Source organism: Vicugna pacos, chromosome 8 (genome assembly GCF_048564905.1).
Source record: "Vicugna pacos chromosome 8, VicPac4, whole genome shotgun sequence".
Classification (NCBI taxonomy): domain Eukaryota; kingdom Metazoa; phylum Chordata; class Mammalia; order Artiodactyla; family Camelidae; genus Vicugna; species Vicugna pacos.
Genome location: NC_132994.1, coordinates 37,027,770 through 37,043,404, shown reverse-complemented (window position 1 = coordinate 37,043,404; position 15,635 = coordinate 37,027,770). Strand labels below are relative to the sequence as shown.

Here is a 15,635-nt window from a genome sequence, read left to right as displayed (position 1 = left end):
TTGAAAGTAGAATTATGGCCTCATCTTTATTGGTGAGTTTGAGATCTATCTGTATGTACATTGGGGGGGGGTATTTTCATGTAATTAAGTTTTACTCACAAATGTGAATAATAAAACCAGACCATTGAATTGAAACCATCCCCTATTATGCAAAATTGTTTTCGTAACCTTAAATCTAGTTTATGTTTTGGTAAATTGTGACTTACAATATAGATTTAATGTAGCATACTTATCTAGTGCCATTGCTGTATAATTTTGTAATATACAGGCAGAAACTTCTGTCTCTCTACTTTAGATCAATTTCAGAATGAAAGTCATCTACCTAACACATATTAAGTGAGAGGGTATATAGCATTAGTTTCTTTAATTTTATCTGAAGTTGTATAAATCTCTAAATATTTCTTATATAATCCTGGGAGTTCCTTATAAATAAGTGAGCAGCCCAAAAGATTCTATGATTTGAAAAAGTAAAATCTGTTTTAAAAAGAAAATATAAATCAAGAGGAAAATCAACTCGAAAGAAGTATGTATTCAATCTTTGCTTGGGATCAAATTGCATTTTTCACATAATTTAAAGAAAATTCACAGAGACCAAGATGCCAAGTTGATGCATGACTTGGAATATATTGGAAGTTATGACATAAATTCTGGAACACCATTGAAAGGCAAAAGAAAATGCTGTTAAATTTCTGATGCTACAAATGGGAATGCTTTACTGCATTATAACATCTTAGCCTAAAACATGCATCTTAATAAAGATAAGCATGTTTCAGTCACTTTTCTGGCTGTCTTCTTTAAGATGGATCTAAAAACCCAGGATCATGTGTTATTTTACTAAAACATATTCTCTTTAATTCATTCCTCTAAAAATGGATTTTCAAATATCTCTTCCGTAAACATACTGATCTATAAATTGCTTTAAATAAAACAAGAACAAGAGGAGCTCTTATTTACTGAAGAACAAAATCACTTTCTATTAGAACAAAAGTTTTATTTACATCAACCTAAATAAGAAATATCACAAAGCCTTAAGGCAGCAGGGTCTAGTGACTGAGCTTCGGTCTCAGCCGTGCTGTTTGTTAATGGGTGAGCTTAGAGAATTATTTATCTGCTTTGAGTCTCACTTTTCCTATTTGAAAAAAAAAAAAATAATAATAATAATAATAATAATAATACCTACTTCATGGGGCAGTTTTAGGTGACAAATGTGTAAAGGCCTAGTACACCGTCTGACACAATCGATACTTAATAGAAGTGGTCCCTCAGCCCTCTGGAGCTGTACATTTAAACCCCAGTTGTCCTCTACAGATTATGTATTCTTAGATACACCTCTTTAAAGTCTTTATTATATAGAAATTATATAGAAAACAATCTACAAGAGCACATGTGAAAGTTCTAATGCACAGAAAATAAACCAGTGCTTCTTTTTCTAACCATTGTGTTGGCTAGAACAGGGTACACAGTGCTGTAGTGGCAAGTTCCAAAATTGTAGTGACCCTCTACATAACAATGTATGTCTCTGTCATTTAGTCACCATGGGCCTGGGGCTTTCCAGAGTAGCTCCCTTCCAAGGGTTGATTCAGGGATCTACACAGCATCCGTCTTTTACTATGCAATCTGAGAAGACCTAAGACCTGACCTTCAAAGTCAAGGTAGAGGGAGAGAGAGCGGAGAGCTCACACATGCTTTGACGTGTGTTAGACTGAACGTGAACAATCACACTCTACCTAGAACTGGTGGCAAGGCCCCAGCCAAGCTACAAGGGATGCTGGGAAATCTAGGCCAGATTAAGGCCTAGTCAATAAACTCTATCGTCTCTGCCATTTTGAATGTACAATAAAGTCATTAGCAAAGCTATTTAATGTATCTTTTATTTTAATAGCTATAATCTATTTTAAAAACTGGTTTTGATGCTGCCTTTAACTCTGCATTAGTTCTGTATTAAAACATGAGGAATTCTGAAAAGTATTTTTCATGATGTTTTCTACTTGCTTAGAGTATTTTATGTTTCATAACATTTTTTACATTCCTGTTTTCGGGTGTGAATTAAAACATGTTCTGTAGCAGTATCAGATTTTGTTTTGCTGTCCCATTTTGAAACCAAATTTGATCTTTCATCGTAGATAGACACAGCAGGTTTACTGGTACTATTTGAACTAAAACCTTTCATAAGCATGTTACAAGTAGCTGGTGATCATGATAAAACTACAGTTTGTCCAAGAAAGATCATGATGCATCATTATATAACCTAAATAAGCTATTATATAAGCTAAGAAATAACAGATTTTTATGGAACAGAAAGGAGGCTATGTTGCAAATTAGACATTTATTTGTTTGTTATGAAAAATGTCAAGATAAGTAACTCTGAGGCTTACATGGTCCCTGATGATTCTTTGGTGATACAGAAAATGAACTAAATCTGCAGTATTATTATAAAAAAAAAACCAAATATTTCAGGAAAGTGCTCATACAGTGCCCTAATAACTAGGTTAAAGGTGTGACGGCACAGTGATGGAGTGGTAATATAAATTCAGACAAAGAATTATCCCCTGTGACTTATCTACTAGGCAAAACCTGAGAATATGGGCTATTTCTGTTGAAATTCTGTGTAAAAAGTTCGTGAGAGTCAGTTTAACCAAGGCTATTGTGTGAGTTCTTTGAACTGGCTGCCCTCATGCTGGTATTACATCCTTAATTGGGAAGACACCTCTCTTGAGAAAAGCTTGAAACTACTGCTTCACGTGTGCAATTCTCTCTGACACTGGCGACACTGCCTCTGGTTTGTCAGAGGAAAATTTTAAAGTGGGAAAGGTTTAGTCAATCAACATTATTTTCATCAACAAACATTCAATTTAGTTTAACTTTTTGATTGAAGGGACAGGTGTTTTAAACTCAGCTTGTCAGTTACCACCATGAGCTGTGTTACATGCTTCTGAAAGCCAAACCCACCGGTGCCTCTACGTGCAAGTTCAGGCTTAACCCCTAAGAAAGTAGTGCCTGCACCAAATGTAATTTTGACTTTGTCTTAAGAGAGTAAGCAAAGCAAAGCACAAGGACTTAGTCCCTTACAAAAAGGACTCCCCCCTTACTACAGAGATGATTAAGAATACAGTTAGAATTAGTATATGGTATAAACCTTTCTCATTTTTCCTACTTGGCTTCCCTTTGGTTATGCCAAGATCTCTGCCCATAAGCATCTAAAATGACCTCTTCTTCCTATCTTTTTCTCCTTCTTTCACGACACATTCCCCTCCTTACTCCTCCTCTCTGATTTACCCACAAATACACGTCTACTCGGATTCTTGGCTTCCTCTGGGGATCACTGTCATCAAGATGTTAGTAACTATATTAGCAAAAGCAAGTCCTCTTTCCCTGGTGCATCTTATGCTTTAGAATGGAATAAATATAAGATAGACATTTTGTTTCACTAATATGCACTATCCCTGTGTGTTATAAGCTTTACTTTGATACATTAATACATCAAAAGCTATCCTTATTTTGCAGAGGACCTAAAAAGATCACTTGAACATTTCCAGGTCTCTTAAAGAAAATAATTAGAGAAAAAAGTGAAAGAGTAAGAAAACTCCCTCACAGCCACCCTTTTCCTGCTAATTACCAAGGACTTCAGGCCTTGGGATCAAATCACTTCCAGGAACCAAGAGCTATTGGCCCAAATATCTGGCAGTTAATACCAATACTTTCCATTTTATCATCAGTTTTTCAGTCTTCCTAAGATGCCAAAATGATTAGTGATGACTCAGTGAAAATGTGTTTAAATTGCAAAAAAACCCTGAATTTTACACATTTTTTATTAATAGAGAAGTTGGGACTAAGCCAACATTTCCTGTACCAACATTAAAATCTGGCTATTTGGATGTGTTCATTTAAAGGGAGAAGTGATTATTTTTCAAAAAGAACTGTACTCCAAATCCAAATTAAACAATTTGTTCATTTTTCCCTCCTGTTTCCTGCTGTCCGTTTTAATTACTCTTATTTAGGAGCCTGAGTTTACTCTTAACTCTTAGCTCTCAGGAGATAAAAGGATTGGGAAAGCAAGCCTGCCATTTTATACTTCAAAGTCAGAATTGCCATGCTACATCTACTTTCCAAGTCCTCCCTGAAAGGCTTCAGTAAATTATTCTATAAATTATTCCAGGAGTGTTGACAGAGAGCATGGCTTTAATTTTTAGCTTTTAACCATAACATAGAGAATCTTACTGGTATGTAGCTAATTCTTCAAGTTCTTTAACTGGAGTTGGGGTGGGAGGTGGGGAGGAAAACAGTTTAAATAAAGACTGTCTCTGAGTGCATTCAGCTACTGATTCTTCATTCAGAGGCTCACAGATAATCGACAACAAAGGGAAGAAATTCCTCTGTTGGGAGCTCTAATAAGTTAAAGAAAAACCGTCTCCAAAGACCTTATCAGTGTTTGAAACACAGAATCATGGAAAGTCCACACACTGATTCTATCAATTAGACTTCTTCACACTGCACATTACTTTGATTCCATTTCTACACACATACACACACATAATCCTAGGTTTTTTAATTTTTATACAGTTGACCCTCTTAACAGTGGAGGCGCTGGGGTGCCACCCACCCTGCACAGTTGAAAACCTGCCTATAGCTTTGACTCCCCAAAGACTTAACTACTATTAGCTTACTCCTGTTGACCAAAAGCCTTGCCAATAACATAAACAATCAATTAACATGTATTTTGTATGTTGTATGTATTATATACTCTATTATTACAATAAAGTAAGCTGGGAAAAAATGTTATCAAGAAAAATCATAAGGAAGAGAAAATACGTATATAGTACATTTATGTATTTACTGAAAAGAAGCTGTGAATCAGTGGACCTATGTATTTCAAAGCTGTGTTGTTCCAGGGTCAACTGTGATACCAAAAGTCAATGACAAAGGTTTCCAAATTTTATAAGGCAATAATAATGTTTAAATACTGATAATGGTTAAAAAAATGAACAGGCAAATCAATGGAGCAGAATAGTCTCAGATTAGCTTCATTTACAGTCACATATTATTAAAAACTTGGTAATTGTGGAAGGACAAGATTATTCAATAAATGATATTGGGAAAACTGCTTATTTTTTAAGATCTTTTTCAGTGTTTTTCAAGTAAATATAAATTAATGAAAGAGGTGAATATAAAGATTACAGAGAAATTAGAGGAAAACAGAAATTAAAAATATCAAATGTTAGGAATGGCATAATAGCTAACATTAGAGATAATGGGATAAAATCAAAATAAAAGATAAACAATTTTGCACACACTCCCCATAATTCTTGAATACTAAAAAATAGGTTAAAAAAGAAAATATGGAAACTAAATTTCAGGAAGTTTTTTTGCAAAGGAAATGTATGTATTTCATGCACACAAAAGGAATTCCAAGACTAGCATACCTGGATACAGCACATAAACATTTGATTCTTAACCAAAGACAAAATAATGTAAGTTATTGAGCAATAAAAGAAATGAAAAATTGTCTAATCTCATCCGTATTATACTTTTAAATTACATGCAAATATGTAAACACTTTACCTACTTTACCTAAAGAGGTTATATGCATACGTAAAAAATAAAAGTGGAATATTTTTATTATTAGTGTTTTAACTGTTAATGAAGTATAGTGTTTACAAATAAAAGCATCCAAAGCTGGTGAGCATGGACATTTCAAACACTGTTGGTAATACTGAAAAATATCCATTTTGGAAAAAATGTGATAATGCTTATATAATAAATTACAAAAAGTGGGGCCCTTTCTTTATTAGTTTTAGTTGGGGTCTCAGGAGAATATATGATAACTGACCCCTTATTCTATCGTAAAGTGCTAGACTATCTGCAGAAATTGCAAATAAATTGCCCAAGTGTACAGAAACTCAACACATCATCCACCTCCTGGCTATATAAATAAAGACCAAGAACTTAATTAGGGAATTTGAGGGCTTAAGAGAGGATTTATTTGGAGAAACATGGAGGTGCTGTGGTCCCCTGGGGGTGCTGTTTTTCTCGCCTCAGCAATAGTGAGAAATGATTTAAAGAAGCAACTCAGAAAGCTTGGTGTGATTTCTCTGAGCTGGGTGTCAATGGGCATTGAAGTGGGGGCCTTGTAGAGGAGCGTCTGATAAGCCTGGGGTATCTCCCTAGAAAGAACCTGGCTGAAGGAGCCTGTGATAGCAGTGTAGACGGGATCCTCTCCCTTACAGGGTCAGAGGTGTGTGTGTGTAGGGAATGTGGTGGGAGACTGTTGGAGGACTTGGATTAGGAAGTGAAGTGATGTGACCTGATTACACTTTTAAAAGCTTACTCAGGCTGCAAGTGAACTAGTGATAGTCATTGTGATGGTTAACTTTATGCGGCAATCTGACTAGACCATTAGGTGCCCAGACATTTGGTCAGACATTATTCTGGGGCACCTAATGATCTAGTCGAGGGAGAGTTCAGTGCTGGGAGTTCAGTGGGAGTATATTTGGATAAGATGAACATTTGAATTGGTAGACTGAGTAAAGCAATTTCCTTTCCTAATATGCATGGCAATCATCCAATCAATTGAAAACCTGAATAAAACAAACAAACAAAAGGCTAAGTAAGAGGGAACTCCTGTCTGAATGTTTGAGCTTGGACATCAGTCTTTTCCTGCCTTAAAAATTAGCTCCTCTTAGGTCTTGAGCCTGTGAGCTTTCAGACTGGAACTTACAGGACTGGCTCACAGGTCCTTGAACCTAGACTGCAGTTTAGACCATTAGGTTGCCTAGTGCTCAGGCCTTTGAACTTGGACTGGAGCTATACCATAGTAATGACTAACACTGAGTGTTTCTTGTACTAGGTGCTATCCAGTGGCTCCCCTGGGTGTCCAGCCTGCTGACTGAAGATCTTAGGACTTCTCAGACTCCACAATCACGTGAGTCAATTCCATATAATAAATCTCCTTCTAACTATATGTCTCTCTATCCTAGTGGTTCTGTTTTTCTGGAGAACCCTAATGCAGTAATAATAATTACTAACACTGAGTGTTTCTTGTACTGGGTGCTAGTCAGATGTTTTATGTTTACATAGATCAATGTATGTAATCCTCATAATGATTGTATAAAAGAAGCTATTATGGTCATCATTTTAAAGATAAGGAAATTGACAGAACTAGTTAGAGGTCAGGTCAGGTCCAAGATTCTCATTCATTCAGTCTACTTCCTGCACTCACTTGCTTACCCCCCACTCCATAGTAATTCAAAAAATGATTATGATTAGGGCCAATAATGGAGGCAGGGGGACCACTAGAAGGCTCTTGCCAATCAGGCAGAAGATACCACTGGCTAAGACTAGGCTTAGAGCAGACTGTAATTAGATAGTGGAAGGTGTGGGGTGAGAGGCAAGTGCCAAACACAGTGATGGGCATGCATTATATTGAAAAGAAAAGAAAAAAACAAACAAAACAATAAAAAAAAAAATCACTAAGATTTTTGGAATTAACTTGTTTACTCTAGTATACCTAAACTATCCTCTCATGATTTTGATTCTTTCTCTGCATCTTGTCTTAATGCATTGAATGTTATATATCCATTAAAATATATATGTTATATATATTTATAGAAATATATAATATATAGATAAAATATACAATAGATAGATTATATATATATAAATGGATAAAACTATATATAATGCTTTATTTATGTAGGTGTATGTATTTTCCTGAAAGGGTGTATAATTATAAAATTCTCAAAGAATCTGGTGTCCTCACAAAAGTTCAAGAGTGCGGGTTTAAAGAGTCCCCATTAGGCATTACTAGGGTGCAGTATAGACACATGAACCCCACTGGAGCCAAAGAACTATCTGGTGATGTTCTTGAGTGAAACCTTGATTACTGAGAATAAAAATGGCTGGTAGCTTGAGACAGAGCAGATATTAAATGTCATTGATAAATGGCATTTATCAAGACAGGAAGACAGAGAGAGGAGGTTTGGACAGAGATAGGAGTCCTGGGACAAAGAATCAGGAGTTCTACTCTGAGCATTTCAAATTTGAAAGCCTTTATGCTTCTAAGCAAAGAGCCTAAGTGGTTTTATATAAGAGTCTGGAGCTCAAGGGAGAGTTCAATGCTAGAGATATAAACTTCAGTGTTATTGGTTTATGCATGGTATTTAAAGACATAAGACCAGAAGCCATGAAACTCGGAAGAGTGTTTAAATAAAGAACAGAAGGCAGCTCAGAACCGAGTCATTCTAACTTTTGAAGATTTGAAATAGGAGACGAAACTAGTGAAGAAGACTAAAAAGGAGTAGATAGAGGGGTCAGAGGGAAATCAGGAAACAGTAGTACTTCAAAAGCTGAGGAAAGTATTTCAAGGAGAGTTCCACTGCGGGAAAGGATGCTGAGGGAGCAAGATGAAGGATGAGGAGTGACAACTGGCAAGATGGAGGTGGAGGGTGAGCTGGCTAAGAGCTGATGCTGCAAAGTCACTGGGGGAGAAAGTCTCACTGAAGTAACCTGCATGTTACTGGTATTGATTAATGAAAATCCAAATCCCTTTTCATTAAACATCATAAAAATGTTTTAGCAAGAGAGTTTCATTTGGAATACTGGTTCTGGAGGGATGGGTGGGGGATTCTCCTTAGTTCTCTATTTGCCATCTGTGTGTGATGTCCTTAAGACTACCACAGGCCTAGGGATTCACTAGGAGGACTCAGCATATAGTGGGTCATGTCAGTGATTTATTACAGTGGAAAGATGCAAAGCAATATCAGCAAAGGGAAAAGGCACATGGGGTGAAGTCCAGAGGAAACTAGGTGCATGTTTCCAATAGTCTTCTTCCAGTGGAGTCCCACAGGAAATGCTTAACTCCTCCAGCATCCAGTTGTGCCAACAAGAGTGAAATACTGTCTACCTGGGAAGCTCAACAGAGGCTCACTGCCCAAGGTTTTTACTAGGGGCTGGTCACATGGGCACCCTCCACCAAGCACATACCCAAATTCCAGACTCCCAGGGGGAAAGCAGTTGTTGAGCACAAACCTCATTGTTTGCACAAACAGTTTAGGCCAGTGAGTCCCTCTTATGAGTTAGGGATTGGTGGGAGCAATCCCAGAATCTTAGTTCTCCAACATCAGCCAAGGGCCAACATTGCAAGACGGCCTTTCTAAAGATAGCAGTCTTAGGACTGTGGTGTTAACTCTTCTACACACCATCTGTTACAGACTAACTAACTGTCTGCATCCCCCAGATTCATATACTGAGGCCTTACCCTCCTTTGTGATGGTACTTGGAGGAAGGGGCTCCAGCAGGTAATTAGATTTAGACTAGGTCATGAGGGCCTGACCCTCTTGAGAGGATTCATACGCTTACAAGAGGAAAAGAGTTCGCTCTCTGTCTATGCACATGCATCTAGGAAAGGCCCTCTGAGCACACAGCCAGAAGGTGGCTGTGTGCCAGCCAGGAAACGGGCCCTCATCAGAACCCAACTGTGCCTGCACCCTATCTCAGACTTCCAGACTCCAGGACTGTGAGCTATAAATGTTTGTGGTTTAAGCCACCCAGTCGATGGTATTCGGTCACAGCAGCTCAGGCAGGCTAAGAAAGTTGATTAGCTTCTTCTCTGTCTTAATGTATTTTAGCAGTATTCTGGCTTCGGTGCATACACCCATCAGAGTGGCTGAGCAGGAGAAAGGTAATTATGAGGGGGTCTTATGTGGGCTCTCAACCAGATTATCAGTGTGTCTGGCAGCAGCTAACCAGATCCAGACACTGATCTGAAAGCCAGAAGCACAGCTCTAGCTTAAGGACAACTAGTAAGGGCAATAGCTGAGAACTTAAAGCACATAAAATTAAACAGTGATGATTATTTTTTTCAGAGGGAGAATTAGCAGTCTATTCCAGCTCCTACCTTGTACCTAGATACTAGTATCTCCAGTTGTTGGGAGTGAAGTCAGCCACACCCAGAGGATAGAAGGTCAAAAGCAGTAGGGCTGAGGTGTCATTCACACAGATACCTGCTCTGTTCTAGAACCAACTCTGGTTTCTGGTAGAGAGGTCTGTTCCAGTCATCTGTTGCCACATAACAAAAGACCCTACAACTAACTTAGTGGCTTAAGGCCACAACTAATTATTTTTTATGACTTCTGTGATCAGACATTTGGGCAGAACTTGGCTGGGTGCTCCTTCTTGTCCATGTGGTTTCATAAACATCACTCGGTAGAATTCGGCCGATAGGACTGTCCTGGAGGGCCCAAGACAGCTCTGCTCCTGTCTGGCATCTTGATGGAGATGCCTAGAAAAGCATACTCATCTGAGTCTGTCAGCTGGACCACTTGCACATGACCTCTTCAGGGTGGCAGTTTGGGGATTCTTGAATTTCTTACATGCAGGCTCAGACTCCCAGAGGGGACATTACAAGACCAAGGTGGAAGCTCCAAGGCTTCTTCTGGCACAGCCATAGAACACTATTTCTGACATGTTCTACTGGTCAAAGAAATCACTAAAGCCAGCTCAGATGGGCAATTAGATTTCACTTTTTGATGGGGAGAGTAGGAAAGAATTTGTTTTAATTTATACATTGACATTCTCCATTTCTAAATTTCTTCTCAATTATGGTAAACTGCGGTTCCTTATTGCCTTATTTTCATTCTCATACCATTTATAAAAAGTTAGGCATTTATTTTCAATGGCCAAGATATGGAAGCAACCTAAGTGCCATCAACAAATAAATGCATAAAGAAGATGTGGTGTATATGTATATACAATGGAATATTATTCAACCATTTAAAAAGAATGAAATCTTGCCCTTTGCAAAAACATGGATGGACCTGGAGGGTGTTAATGCTTAGTGAAGTAAGTCAAACAGAAAAACAAATACTGAATATTTTCATTTATATGTAGAATATAAAAAAATGAATGATTATAACAAAACAGAAATAGACTCACAGATACAGAGAAGAAGCTAGTGGTTACCAGTGGGGAGAGGGAAGGGGGAAGGGGATTAAGAGGTACAAATTACCGTATATAAAAGAAGCAACAAGGATATTGTATAGCACAGGGACTGTAGCCAATATTTTATAATAACTTTAAATGGAATGTAACTTATAAAAATATCAAATCACTATGCTGTACCCCTGAAACTAATATAATATTATAAATAAACTACAATTAAGATAAAAAAGCAAGGCAGGCACTATTTTTCAAAAGAAGGGTACATTCTAGCTCACTGAGAAGTTGCTAGACTGCTTTAGTTTTTACTTCACACCTATAAAGCACTGGTATTTATTCTGAAAAATCAAAGGACCTCTACATATGATAATAATAAATTTGTCTAACATATGAAAAATGAAGTAAATGTTTCTGAATCTGTTCTCTCAATGGAATGGGGGATTTTTTTTTTAACCATTAGAGCCTACAATCTAGAGTTTGATTTACTGTTGAGCTGTATAGTAGGACAGAACAAACATGATTCCCATAGGAGGAACAACAATGGCAAAAATACTTGATAAAGATGATTCAGAAGGTGCAGTCATGCTCAGTAGTCATAAGAGTAAATGTGCACAAGCACACAGTCATAGTGCTTGGCTGGATTTCTGCTTTAGGACTGGGATACCATGCATTCACTTGTAAACATTCATGAAACATTTTTTTACCTATTAGAAGTCACAGTTTTCTTTTTCCTAATAATTATAAATTTACATATCTGTATTTCCTTCTCTACATATATATCTCCTCTCTCTACATATATATGTAAATCATTGACAAGCTACAATGGGAACTAGTTTGAAACTAGAAAGTATCTCTCTATTTACAAATGTTAAAACAAAATAAGAGCATTCTGTTTCAGTCTCATTTGCAAATGAGAAGTTTGTCTACAAGCAGGCTATATTACACACAAAAAAACATTGCCCAGTAAGGCATTTGAGTTTTAAACATCACCTTAATTTGCTTGACATAAGAACAATTATTACAGTGGTACCTGATAATTACTGAATCATAGTAATTATCAATGGGCTACATTTCTCAATGCAGATATACTTCAGATTTTATTTGAAAATTTACAGTAGAGGAGGCACATTATCTGCCCTCTTAAGAGAGACTTATCTCTTTTCCTTTTGGAATAAAACTAGAAAATGGAGACAGTGGTTGTGCTCATAAAACATACACCTGTTGAAATGGCTCTGACAGAGGTTTCATTTTCAGCTCTCAGCCAACACTGAGATAGATGGATGTGAAGCTTGAGTTTTATTTCAGGAGTGTTATGCACTGTCCTGTGTGAAAAAGGAATGCTATCTGTAATGAGGTTTTTCATTTCCAAGCTTAACTTTAGGAGCTGCTGTAGAAAATGTCCTTCTCTCACACTCCTGATCACCAGGAAGGCTGCTTGGCAGATACTTCACCTTTGTACTAATATTCATTATAAAGTCAGTAGAGAGCAACAGTTCTTGATCTGACTTCATCTTCTCTGGACCCAGAAAATACTACCATAAAAACTTTATTTGCACCACCTTGCTCCTTAAGGACTAAGGGGCCAGAACTGCCTGGTACTGCCTGGTGGTCTATCCCCGTGGCCTCTGTGAACATTACATTGAGGTCTATGACCCTGTCTCTGAGCCCAGAGCCCTATGCCTGGCGTCAAGTTGCTGTGGCTGCCAGAGGCACTTGTCACTGTGATAAAGTGACCCTTCTCATGTCTAATTGACAGCCTCCAGCCTCCAGCAAGTTCTTTACATAAAGCTGAAAACCAAGAAAAAAGTATGAAAAAAGAAGCCTTTAACTTCATGTTTGGTTCATATTTTTATATTTTAAAAATCACACCTACCTATACATCTTTCTCCTGATTAGGATTTAATAATCCAATTAATAAAGACTCTGGTCATTTTCAATGAAATTAACCAGCCTCTGAGATAACTGAATGAGAAATGCATCCTAATATTTTAGGGGCAATGTCATTCCTCATGTATTTTGTTTTGTGGGGTGAAATTTACACAGAAGACTCATGGTCTTCTGTCAGTGATGCCAGAGATCACTTTTACAGAGATGCCATGCTAGATTCAGCAATTTTTTTTTAAAAAAGGGGAGGGAATTTCTGATAAATAAGGAACATTTTAGTATAATACTTAGACTAGTATTACCACGCAATACTTGGGATACTAAAAAATTATTTCCTATTTATCAGAAATGTAAATTTAACTGGATATCCTTTATCTGATCTGTAGTTTTTTATGTCTTTCAATATGTATTACATTTCTACAATTAAAATTAGAAATCTCATTTAATCAAATAGGCAAAAAATATCCAAATGGAGGAAATTGTTTTAGATGAAGGTGAGAATTGCCAGCTAACAGAAATCCTTATAAATACATCGAAGCAGTTGAACATCATATTGATTTGATTATCCTTTCTACCGTGAATCAGCAACTATTGGGTTAGTTAGAATGCAAAAGGCAGCTCAGTGGCTTGAATTGTATCATTCTCTCAAGATATGAAGCAGTAAATTAGCAGGAAATGACTCCACACAAGAAAACTTCTGTTTTACTAATGTCATTGTTTATTTGGAGTTAACAGAAGGATGCTTAGAAAATATGGCAGGTGATAGAAAATCAAAAGGATCCATGGGTTGTTGGGCACTTTTTAAATACAGGTCAGTGATTGGAAAATCAGACTGAACGTTCATTTACCACTTCAGTGTTACATAATACTAAAGAGATTAATCCTAAGCCTCAGCTCCAGGATCTTTAGTTCCTTGAATTAACATACACTTGCTCGTGATGCTCAATGTTTAACTAAACCAATAATAAGCTACCATGTGTGTTTTATATATTAAGTATATACAAGTGTGTGTAGGGACACGTACATATGTGGGTGTTTGTGGACAGATATGTGGATGTATATTTATGTATATGAATATATATATACGGACACATAATAGTCACCTCAGAGAGGAAGAATTGTAGCATTTTATCATAAATTTTATATATGGACCTATACTTACTGTTGATAAACACAACAGAAACAAGATAAACTTCATATTTTGAGGTTGATAGTGCTTCTTCTTTCCTTCTTTTCTTATCCTGTAACTATTTTACAGGATATTATTTTCTTTTACCAAACATACCCATTTCTTAGAGAAGATAAATCACATTTTAATAAGCAGCAGCAGAAAGCATTTTTTAAAAAGGGTATGTGTTACTGTGGAAATAGTCAAGCGAACTCATTTGAAGCAAGAGCCTTTCACACTATCAGAATAGGTTTACTAAAAAGAAGATACATTAAATTAATAGTATTAATAATAGTGTAAGAAAAGTAGTAACCTACATAATAGGATGCATATTCTTGTAAGTAACCATTTGAAAACAACAAGAACAGAACTATTCTATTACATCCAAAAAGGTCTATTATAACACATTGTTAAGCTAATCTACATTCTTGTTATGAAACTAAGTTAATAAATCCAATTATATTATGAGAATATTCTGTAATTCTAACTCATGAACTCAACCTGACTTCCTACAACTAGAACGAATCAGTGAAATTTTGATTATGTGCTGTATGTGTGTGGTTGAGAGCCCCTTTCACATCTACAAACTACAGTGGTGACTCTAGTCCTGTTTGTGTGTCTGACAAAAGGACTTTTATTAGTTATCTTTTCATAGTTAAAATAATGAAGTTGATTTTTTAAGGAAAATTTGAGTAACTTTAAATATATCTCATCTCTTTGCTTTTAAAAGGATCCATTCGCTTATTTCTGCTACCCTCCCCTTATAGTTATGAGATGACAAGCTGTTTCATATGTAGTGAATCTTAAGAGCAAAACCTTTAGGTGAGCAGGTCTTGCCTTGAGTATTATGGTTTTAGAAAAATTACAATTGAAGCAGTGAAAGTGGGGTATGAGGGGAGGTGATATTTAACTAAGTGATGATTTATCTTGCTGAAAACTGAAAACCCTATTAGGGACTTCCATCAAGTTTCACACTTCTAATGATCCTAACTTTTTATGCCGAGGGAAGAGGTCCTCTGTAGATATGTGACAGAGCGCTGAAAGGTCATTTGTCAGCAGGGTCACTAAGCTGTACAACTTGTTAGGAAAGCTTGATACTGCTTTGTCCCACATTGCTGCTGTCTGAAACCCCACAGGCAGCTAGCAAGAGCAATTAAGCAAATTCTGGTTTAGCTGAGATTGACCCCTTTCAATATTTTGAAATGGGCATAAGTGCCTGTCAGAGTGTATCAACTGACTGTATTAATGATGAGAGGAGATGATCCTGGCAATGATCCCTACCTCCTGCAGAGAACTGAGATTTAAGGCCAACTCACCCTTCTAGTAAAGCTTTGCCAGGAGGAAGGTTACTGAAGGAGGTGGCAGATTGATGTTGGAAAGCCTGCTATTCAACCACACACTATACCCTTTTCTGCATTTACTCTACCCTGTGTATTCCTCTTAGGGTCATTAGATCAGAAAGTACACTAATGCCCTCTCCATAACTGAGCTATTGCCATGCTATCTCATATGTTTTAATGTATTTTAGTTTAAAATATAAAATCACAGTTAAGTTGCAAAGTGTGATCTCAGACAGTGAATAATTTCATGTTTATTTTAATATTGCTTTGTGTTGCCAAATATTTTTCATATGAGAATGAGAGTGTGCAGT

General features: G+C 36.8%; 1 long non-coding RNA gene across 1 annotated transcript in view; it reads left to right on the top strand.

The window, feature by feature from the left end:
* The window catches only part of LOC116281549 (uncharacterized), a 489,842-nt gene that overhangs the window by 447,475 nt on the left and 26,732 nt on the right, over positions 1-15,635 (top strand). The window contains exon 3 of the long non-coding RNA XR_012074938.1: positions 6,845-6,919. This is a non-coding gene — a long non-coding RNA (uncharacterized lncRNA). The remainder of the gene's footprint in view (positions 1-6,844; positions 6,920-15,635) is intronic.